Genomic DNA, 11,817 nt, shown 5'->3' on the forward strand with positions numbered 1-11,817 from the left:
TATGTATCAAATTTCGTTTAAATTCTTCCATAAATAAAAAAGTTGGCACTGCGCATGCGCAAAATAAAATTTTGAAACTGGCGTTTGATTTTCCTTTATTCCAAGTGCCTATGTATCAAATTTCATTCAAATACTTTTATAAGTAAAAAAGTTTGCAATTCGGTTTATAAATGGTCGAGATGCGAAAAGGGCACTGTGAATTTTGAATCGATTCGATTCAACTTTTGGCATTGCGTATTATATGGCTAAATCTATGCCCATATTGAATTTCATGCAATTCAGTTCATAACTAACGGAGATGTAAAAGCGATCGAACATTTCTAAACAAAGTTATCGTTCACACGGACAGATAGATGGACAGACAGACAAAGGAACAGACGGAGAGACCAACCGGCAGGCGACAGATAGCAATGCAAAATTATAAACGATCTCTAGGATCGTTAATAAACGGCAAAAGTGTAAAATTATGGAACATGTAAAAAACGGTTTTTTGGTTTTTTTACAATAACTTTTTTAGCAATAAACGCAGAAAAAATTCTTTCCTTGGTGCCTCGACACCATAACGAACCAAATAGCGAAAAAAGTAGAACAATAGCTCTTAAGATAAAGAACTAGTAGCTTCTCAAAACGCGCGGACGGACGGACAAAGTGGCCACAATAGCGCATTTTTTTTGTGGAAATGCGCTAAAATCAATAACAGAAAAAAATATCCATTCATAACCGAAAGTTAACTACATATTATTATGTAATGACACGATTACAACAAACTATAATATAATCAAATTAAATCAAATCAATTACGAACAACTAGCAAAACATCATCTCCTGCAGTTTTTTACGAAGCGATCTCCATAAGCTCCTAGCACTAATTGTCCACTGAATGCATTTGAAATAGGAATTGTTTTATAACGCTTATTTTATCATAAAATATATCCATATCGATCTTTAAGGAATTGTACAGCCTATACATAGTCTGATAAGAAGACAGTTCGTGTGATGGTTGGTATTACATGTCTATGTCTTACTTCTTGAAGCTGGTCTAGGTACATTTAATTGCAACAAAGACAGAAAATATTGAGCATCAATCTGGTTTCTTGACAAGTTTGCTCAAGAAAACTATAGATATGATATTATGACGATTTTGCCACCGATATAAAATTGAAGGCACTGAGTAGACCCGGATGCGTATTGGCATTATGTACTATTATTCAGAGCAGCTCTGGTCTGATTCACAGTATACTTTCACTTTCACGATATGGGCAAATTGATAATGCATTATGTACTGCGATGCAAAGCACCGATATGGTTTAAACTTTACAGTTCTGAAACTTTGTATATAATGGGTTTCTATAAAGCGCGTCGTACACTTACAAGAAGTGTGTTTTTATTGTTACCCTCTTTGTTACCTTTGCAAGAAAAGTATATTTTTTGTTGTTTGTGTGTAATCAAGGTTCTCAAACTGCCCTAAAATGATCTATAAAGAGGTATTGGTTGAAATGTGCAACGAGAATACGTTTTCAAGGATCGGATATTTGGAACTAGTAGAACATGGATTTAAAGCGAAATTTTAAAAAAACGGGTGAAGATATTAAGATTAACAGTGTTTGGTGCGACAAGTGGTTAGCTGATTTTAGTAATAAAACAAACACTGAACCGAGCAGTAAACCATATCGGTGCTCTGAATCGCAGTACATAATATATTATCAATTTGCGCATAACGTGAAGCCATAGTATACTGCGAATCAGACCAGAGCTGCTCTGAATAATTAAATAGTACAGAATGCCAATACGCGACCCGGATAACTGATGGTTCTGTTTGGATAAACGCCAGACTGTCGTTAGTGTAGATATCTTATAACTCTTCTCTGATCTCTCCATATTCAGTTTTTGTACTGAGGCTTCCAAACTACACTACCGTAGTTTATTCATCACATATGCATTAAAAAGTGTCACGAGGGTTTTAATTTGTAGTAGTTTGCCATTTCTTATTAAGCCCATCATTTTCGAGCACTTATGGAAATGGGCCAATAATGCTGTTATCTAAAGTATCTCAAATGTTCAGACGATGTCTATTGTTCCTTATCAATAGTCGCTGTAAAGATAATTTTTTTTCAATTGTGACAGTATTCAGTTTTGTTACTATTTTCGGTTATGAATGTTGTAGTGCAATTGCCTATATTCTCCAAGCTATTAATACAGGTAAGGCAATTGCTCTAATACTTTCGGATTATTTTAAAAACAGCCTCATAATTAAAAAAAACGTAGAAGGTGCCCAAAGCGGACCGCGATAACAAATTTTCGTCGTTATCAATTTGTTCCTTATTTGGAAACGCTTACACGAAATTATTTTTCTTCAAAGTCATGCACACTTGACACCCCTATCAGATTTATAAAATACCCAAAGCCAGTATCTGTTACCGTTCTCGAGTTCCGTCAACACGAAACAGAATGCGTTGGGTAAGGTGTTAGGAATGAAAGAGATGAATTGTTAACGGAGAGAGAGGACATATATTCCGAGGGGGGTTATTTACCAATGGGGAAAGGGGGGGTTGTCGGAGGACAACTTTCTTATAATCCATTGTCCAAAGTATTAAAGTAACAGTAAATTCACCCATCAAGCAAAATAGACCATTCTGTGTAATACCAACATTTTTACATTTTTAGTGTTTAGCGTGTCAAATTAAGATACCATTGTTGAACGAAAGGTCAACGTTTCGCTCATTTTCGTAAGCCACTTCATCAGGACAAGAACCTATCTTATCCCAGAAGTCACTTGCATTTTAAGGAAATATATCCTGCCAGTATTTATCGTTTTAGTCTCCAGGGACTTTGAACCACGGACGAGAGATCCACTTTTGTGGAGTCTCCTAAAATATACCTTCTGCCCAAACTAGTAAACTACCATAAGGCGGTATGTTATTGTGTTCAAAACTTCGAACACAGATTATCGTTTAAAGTTAGAAAGAATTTGACGGTTTGTTTTTATTTGGTCGGCAATAAAATATATTAGGATTGCGATAAAACTTTATTGTACAAATAAAATTTAACATTGACGAAGTAGAACATTAATCATTTAGTTTATTTTCTTGCACGATATCTTGATAATTTGCTTCTGAGTGTATCAGGTACGCCATTGCGGTTGATAACGAGATGCAATTATACGGATCGCGGAAAAACGATGTGCGATAAATATGTATATTCTGGGACGATAATATCCTTTTTTCTGATAAGAGGTAAGTGAAGCATCCCATCGATTTTAAATCACACCGCAAGTTAACCATATCCTATGTTCATATACCTAAATCAAATGTAACAACTGACTATTAGTATCCTTTATCAAAAGTTTTCGAAAAATTATGATGACTCAAATTCAAAGTTATGTACAATCCATTGATATTATCCCCGAGACACATTCCGGTTTTAGATCGGGTTTTAGTTGTGAAATAACTGATGATATATTGAGCAGTGCTGATAGTGATGAACTGTCTGTATTGATTATGCTTGACTATTCGAAAGTGTTTGACACCATAAGACATGATGTTATGGTGTCAATCCTGAGATGTATTGGTTTCAACGAGTCTGCTTACTAATCGCAGCCAGATAGTGGAAATAAAAGACTCTCAATCTATCTCTTTACCAATTATCAATGGAGTACCTCAAGGTTCAACTCTTGGTCCCTTGCTTTACATTATATATACCTTTAATTTAAAATCTCTCTCATTTATATGCTGATGACACTCAGTTGCATTACAGTTTCAAGCCTGTAGATTGCCTTGTTTCGTATTAACACTGATCTTAACAGTCTAGTGGATTACTCAGAGGCGTATGGGTTACAAATTAACATATCTAAATGCTACCTTATGCTATTAGGCAAACGGAAGACAAGAGAAAAGTATATATCTCAAATAAATATTATGATAAGGGATACTCCATTAGGTGTTAAGAGCAGTGTTAAGAACCTTAGGGCTTATTATAAATGATGAAGTTAGGTTTCGACAGCATATATCTAAAAATATTCAAAAGGCATTTATTAATCTAAAGCAAATTTATCAAAATCGATCTTGCTTAACTAAACAAGTAAAAATAATACTCTGCGAGTTGCTTGTCCTATCTCATTTTAATTATTGTGATTGTGTGTACGGTCCTTGTTTAACTTCCGTCGACTGCAGACGAATACAACGCATCCAAAACTCGTGTCTAATAATAAATTTTAACTGATTTTTAAATTATTGTGTGGATATTTGATGACAATTTTTATTAGCTTTAATAAGACTAAATATGGTTTTCGACTTCTATATATTTGGCAAGACTTTGGGTGATAAATACAGGGTATCTATCCAATTAATATTGTGCATGTTTTGGTACCTTTCAATTTTGATTAATAAATCCATATTTATGTCTGAAATGAACGAAGTCGTACTAACATATCAAAACTACTTGGAGTGAAATTTGCTTTGATTGACAATCGTTATCGATTAAAGGCATGTTTTCGATTTTTGGGATTTTTGTGTGTAAATTAAATTCTGTGAATTGTAATTATGCACAATTGGAGAAAGTATTATAATTTCGCATTAAGGTTAATATTTGGTATCCGAAAATTTAATTCTATTGGTAGCAAACTGAACGAAATAGGATGGCTGAATATGACAAATAGTAGAATGCTGCATTCGGTTTGTTTATATCATAAAGTCATTACTCGCCAAACATCGTTTCAATAAGCTTCGATTTCGGCATAACATACTTTACACCGTTTCATAAAACCTCCTTGTATGAAAGATCATTTAGGTGTGACCGATAGTCATCATATACCACACTTCAGTTAGGATACCCATATCTGAATAATATGCAAGCTTATTTTAACAGACGAGGAACGTTGAAGTGTGATTGTTTCTATTATTTTATCTTATCGGAAAGTTTAGAATAGATTTCGAAGGTACAGGGAGTAATGCATATAGTTGGGTCTCTTGAAAAATCTATTTTCTGATTCAGGTTGGGAGATTTCAGTGGATGTGCAAACCATCACTAATTGGAAAGCATAAGCTTAATCTTCCTAATAATTTTAATTAGGTTTATTTGGCTCAAAATGTATGTATTTTATGATAGAGACATCATGAAAATGGAAAGTTTCAAAATAGTATATACCTCATACACAGGGTGTCTCGAACAATTACGAACGGATAAATTCTAAGAAAAAACTGAATAGAAAACCCTGTGACACTTTTGCGATCAGATTATAAATACTTTTCAAGATACGAGGTTGCAAAGAAAAAATAAGAAAGAAAGAATTTGCAATATTGTTGTTGCACGTTTGTCAAAATTTGTTGGTCGCCTACTTTGATTAGTTCAATCCGAGGTTCAATCCATGCAGTTGACGTAAAACGACTATTGGCTGTTCGTAGTCATAAAATCATCCTAATTGACGCATTAGAAAACCAATAAAGTAGAAATTCTTACGCGGTGAAGCTTTCTCCTACTAGTGATAATTTAACCTAAGTGTTTCCAATTTTTTGGCCAAACTCGTTAACCCCAAAAAGTTGTATTAATAAATTGGTGGTTTGCGTGTAACTTTTAAAATACAAGGATACAGCAGAAAAGACAGCGGTTCGAGATATTTTTCATCATTTGATTCGTGTTACCGTCGGCAATAGACTCCAATGTGCGCGATCCGTCACCTATCTTTCCTAATTCATTGGAGGATTGTATCCACTCCAATTCTGTACCAACACTATCACCTGCGAAAAGACCATCGTATAACTATGACGTACATTTTTTTCATTTAATGTAAGATTAAAGGTTTAATTGATGTTTTGTTGTGGTTTGAAATTTCTTAAGACAGCCCAGGGCCGTGCGAAGGGAAATTAATTTTGGCGCCCTTCGAATATAAAATTATGAGGTTGGGTAAGGTAAGACTAAATATGAAAAATAAACGTAATTTTTGTTTTTCAATAATGAATATATTATTATATGTACAAGTTTATATAACTCGAAGTAAAGCTTTCACTCACGCCTTTGACCCCCCAGACTTAGCGCCTGGAGCCTGGGCCCCTTCGCCCCCCTCTTCGCAAGGGCCTGCCTTAGCCTATATGTAATTCAAGCCGTTTTTGTCCTGCATATGTTTTTTACCGTTAATGAACCAATAAAAATTGGATTTCTTTAAAATGTATTGAGTTTTGTTTAGACAGTTATTTTCGTTCAGAATTAATCAAAGAATGTTTCAGATTTAGTGGGTCCATTACAATGACGTTTTAGATAAACTGGGTATATAATCATGTGTAATATTCCATTATTAGTCCAGATTAGTTCCAAAAAGGATGTGGCCACAACATTGATTTTGTAGAGTTGAATTTGTAAGGATAATGTTAAATAGCAAAACTTGTAAATGGTAATGTAAAGTGGAATTCTTGCACCCTTTGATTTTGTCTTTCATTAATATATTCAAAACCTGGTAATTTTGTGTTTGAATTTGCGAGCAAACCCATACAAAAATCAAGTACTGATTAATTGAAGTCCAGTTTCAGGAATCTTCAATAAATCATTCAATCATAGTAAAATTTCATATAGAGCTAGTACTAAAAAATTGGCGAGTTGACTTAGAAATACGAAATTTTGATTTTGAAAATTCGGAAAAGAAGTTCAACCCCTTTTTTGCAAAAGCATGTTGCACGGTTGCACACGTGGAGATAGGGGCAACGTATAACTTAAATTACTGTAGCAATATTTAAATATTAAACAAGTAAAACAAGTTGTTGCTGTTCACCACAATAGCTTTGTATCGTAATTGATTTCAACGTTTAATTTGAATCGGAAATCACATTATTTTGTCCTTCAAAAGAAAGCATTACAATTATTGCTCGTAATTAAAAACTACCATCTATCCGCTACGTGCAATCGAACTAATTAGATACTTAACCGTGTAATGAGCATAATTTCAAACTTAGGTAAGCATATTGACCTACAAAACAAGAAAGTGATGCAAGGTAATTATGATCTAGGCAATTATGCTGCATCTATCGTAACGGAAGTTGCAGGACAATACGGATAATTAGAATTGTTTTAATGTTTGTACATAGATACAATACCTGAGTGTTAGAAGATGCTAATACTATGAGAAGATTGACGGTGGTAATTATACAGGGTGACCGTGGCCTTGTCTATTAGACAAATCAAAAATATTCAACACCGTATATGGAGGGGAAACCAATCTGAAGGTACAAATGTAACAATAATTACCTCGAACCACCTTTCCCCAATTACCAAGACCTCTAAATGTAACTATAACTGCCGCGTTGATTAGAACACCCTCAATACCTTATAAAACCGATTGCAATGATTTAACAAACATACCTATTTGTTTAATAATTAAATCTAGATCTACGTAAATAAAAATACCTGTCTGTTTATTACTTATTTGTATTTTTTATAAGAAAGTATACTTATAATAAAATAAAGCATTTTCTTTGCTACCGTGTGAGTTCATTCCTAAAATTGCAAAAATAATGATATCCAAATCCATTTTTTATGGTTGCAATGAAAGTCAAACTGTAGGTTACGATTTACCATTTTGAGGTAGGGGTGAAGAAGGACAGGTGTTGAAACTAACAGCTCAAATTAAAATACTTTGTCTGCTATAACATGCTACTAATAACATGCCTATACGTTTAGATCGTTCTCCTTGATACTATCTAAACTGCTGTAATATAGAAATAAAAAAAACGCTCACTAAATCATTTTAGAATTACCCCTTTTGTACTGTCAAGTTGCTTGACCTTTCCTAATTAAATGTGTTGCACCTACTTAGATATGAAAGAGAAGAAAAATTACTCCTTTATCGGTAAATAATGGTATCTTTACTCTTTAGTCCTTTTTCATGTACTCAATGAACAGAATCCCAGTAAACTGTTGCCATCAATTTTCCCGCTGAACACTGCTTTATTTTTGATGGTGGGCATTCTTTGTGTCTCCATGGCTCCGGTTCTTGTTTCGTTGGGGGATCACAGTATGAATAATACCAAGACGGCGCTCAATACTAGCCGATCAAAACAGAGTTGCTGTCGAGTCACTTCTAAAGGCGACTCGACGTCAATCCTTTTTTGATCGCCCGTTATTATTCAGTCGAGCTTAGAGTGGTACACATGCACCTGGTATGTAGACATGCAAGCTCTGTGCGGGATGTTTTGTAATCCGTCAAGTTTCTCCACGGAATCGAGTCCTCCGTAAAAAGTTGAGGTGATATTCATATGCTCAAAATTTGATCTCCTTCACCCTTAAATTTGCAAAAAAGACACTTCAAACTTGCACCGATGACGCCATCAGTGAAGCGTTTTTTTGAAATTTTGGATTAAATATTAGGGCGCTGAAACGTCCGTGTCATCTATGAAGAGTCTTAAATTTTCTAAAATTTTAATCCGCACGTGTAGGAAGCCTTTTACCGGTGTGAGAAGGTGTTTTTCCTTTAAATGCGAATTTTCCGCCATTTTATAGTATTTTACATTATTAGCCAGGTAAGTGAGTTTTTACTGGCGATAGGAGAAGTTGACTGGCGAGCCGTTAGGCGAGCCTGTCATCTCCTAGAGCCAGTAAAAACTATTACCTGGCGTATAATGTACAATATTTTATTTGTTACTCATTTGTAAACGTAAATAATTAGTTCTTAAATTGATCTTGAAGAAATGTCTAAAATATCATGTGATCCATGTAACAGAGACTTCGCATTAATTCTGGCCAATGAAATTACTAGATTACTAACTTGTAAAATTTTTACAGGTCTGCTGTCAGTTTTACAAGTCTGCTGTCAGTTTTACAAGTCAGTAGCAGTTTAAACATGACGTTTACCCGTTTGCGTTTTGTCTTGTTAATCAACGTTTACAACTGAGTAACAAATAAAAGAATTAAACGTCAAAGTGACGGACGAGGCAATGTTGCGAAAAACGATAGGGGTCCGGGTTCGTGCGCTATTTTTGCAAAACTTTGCGAAATCGTGAGGAACGGAGCGTCAATATAAGCTTTTTTTCACTACTAGCGTCTGATGACATGATTTTCAAACTTTTTTCCACTTGTAAAGAAGGCTTTCTCGGCAGTTGTTCAAAGTAATTAATAATGTGGACATTATTAACTAGTAGTCAATAATGAGAACTGTCCCTTTTCCCTTCTAAATTCGCATCCATTCCATGGGAATTGACGGGATGTTATGTATGGGCGTATGCGTGAATGTGAAGTACGAGTGGATAGTGGACAAGGACAATGATCCCCACAAAAATGTAGATAAATTTCCTTGGCGTTTCTCCCATATTCAAAGAAATCTCCTTATCAGATTGAAGCCGTTATAATGTCAAAATACGTTTGATTGATTGTAGCATAATTACTCATAGCTAAAATTTCAATTATCCCGAGCTGATGCGCGGTTTGATCTACCCACGTATTGCACTCGTATATTATATTTCTAATTTCAGATCAATATACGTCTCTATGTTTAGTTTACGCATATCGACTTAAATGGTATAAATTATGCACAACTCTTGTGCAGATAAAGCTAATTTTTTTTAACCGAAATAACTTAAATGGTTGGGATATAAGGTAGTACCAAGATATCGATGTTTACTTTATTGGTAGATGATTAATGGGGAGAAGGCACTTTACACATCAACATTATTAAAGACCGCCTGGCATACAATCAAAATTCTCCGACACTCCATTCTGCAGATATTTGCACTGAATAGATCTGTCTCGTCCTAACAATCCACTTGCCTTTTATGAGTACCCTCTTCCGACACCTCGTTGTCTCATCCTGTTGATTCATTTTGCCTTTGAGAGTACACCGTTTTCGAGATATTCGCTCTTAAAGCTTTGATATCACCAAAGGATATATTTCTTCTAGACGCCCCAATCGCCCTTTGTGAGTAGTACCCTATTCCGATAATATGTTCTAGAGATATAAGGGTATATATCCGATCACGATTGGTAGAAATTAATTTCTTTCGTTGAGACCTTTTATTAGAGTACCTTGAAGAATAAAGTTCCTCTCCGACCGATTCGGGCACGCTATGAGCATGCAGAAATACTAAAAGACGTCCCAACTGTGCGAACGAATCTCTTTGTGTTCGTCAGAAAATCCGACTTTTGGTGGAGCGGGTGAGCATGAAGCAAATCTGCTCGCTTCGTGTTTGAAGTACCGTCTCAACTACACAAATACATGTTATATTACACGTTCGGTTCGGATAATGTATACGCATCTGAAGCTCTTCTTTACGAAATGCAATCACGAAATATTCACGTCTATAAGGGGCAGGGGTATAGCGAAAAATTTGGACCCATTTAAAATGGAAAAAAGGTAATAATTATGGAGTTGGAGAAATTTTGTTTCACTACTGCTATACTATCATAATATAACTGAGGTATTCATAAAAATCACTCTAATTAATCCACTAATTAGCTCTTAAATTTGTTAATTTCTTTTTTGATGCTCTTTAATAGTAACTGTGCAGTGTGCACTTAATCGATCTCAATGAAAACGCGTTTTTTTTGAAAACGTATCTAGAAGGCAATGACAAAGAATTGATGTATTTCTAAAACGGATTCCAGAGGTATTACAATTTCTTTTGCATCCTGATTGCATATATATTATTATTATTATTATGTGTTTAATCATTTGCTTTAAATTTGATTTCTGCGTTCAGGTAATTAATTCAATAACACTACATTTTCCTCATCCTTGGTATTTATATTGCACATGTTAAATTTCGCATGAAAATATTTGACCGTTATTTAGAAAATCAAAAAGGAAATTTCACATATGTAAGGGTTAATTAGTGGATTAATTCGAGTGATTCTTTGTCAGTACCTTAATAGTATAGTGAAACCAAATTTTTCCAACTCCATGATTAATACCTACCTTTTTCCATTTTAAATGGATTCAAATTCTTTGCTATATATACCATTGGGTACACATTTGACAGTAATAGATCAATTTCCCTTTTCTGGAAATACATTTTCAATTTCAATATTTTTCTATTTGTTTTCCGGGTACGTTAATGAAATGCATTTTTCTACCCAATGCTGATTACATTCACACTCGAGGTGCGACCAAATGCCGTGTGATTTAAATTTAAAAAAATGTTTCAAAACCCACTGGTGGGTGTTTCCTCGGGTGTTTCCGGGTACCATAACCTGTAACTGATGAAAATATAAACTATAGCAGCAACCAATTCGCGAAAACCCGAAGTCTCTAGGTGGCACATGGGCCGAGATTTCGATGGAACAGACTGACAGATGACGGAAAACCGAACACATAAGCGTTAACGCAACTTGCTCATGTTACGCTAAAAAAGAGTACAAAGAAGGGGAGTGACAAATTCCGTAAAGCTCGTTTTAAGTGCTGAAAGTTATCTTTAGAAAGTCGAAAGTGCAATAACTTCTCGGAAATGTTTGAAGTGACAGATTCACTTTCACGTGAAATTTTCCTAAATACCAACCTAAAAAAATATTATTAGATGGAAATAGTATATTGGAAGACAAGTGTTACAATGTGACCTATTGTAATACGACTATCTTGTGGCACGAGTGGCGTAGCGAAGCGGAGCCACGAGTGTCCACAAGATAGGAGTATTACAATAAAGCATTGTAACACCTGTTTTTCATACTATTTTTTTCTATTTCGGGGTTTTAATTTAATTAAAAAGTAATTATCAAAAACTACAGGAAACTTTAGAATTAATATGTCTTAAGTTGGCAGCACCATTTACGTTGACAAATTTTAATTTGGCAGCGTAGATAAACACAACACTGACATTTGGAAACTTTAAATTCCGTGAATGTGTAATT

The sequence above is a fragment of the Photinus pyralis genome, unplaced genomic scaffold (genome assembly GCF_008802855.1).
Source record: "Photinus pyralis isolate 1611_PpyrPB1 unplaced genomic scaffold, Ppyr1.3 Ppyr1.4_LG2, whole genome shotgun sequence".
Lineage (NCBI taxonomy): Eukaryota > Metazoa > Arthropoda > Insecta > Coleoptera > Lampyridae > Photinus > Photinus pyralis.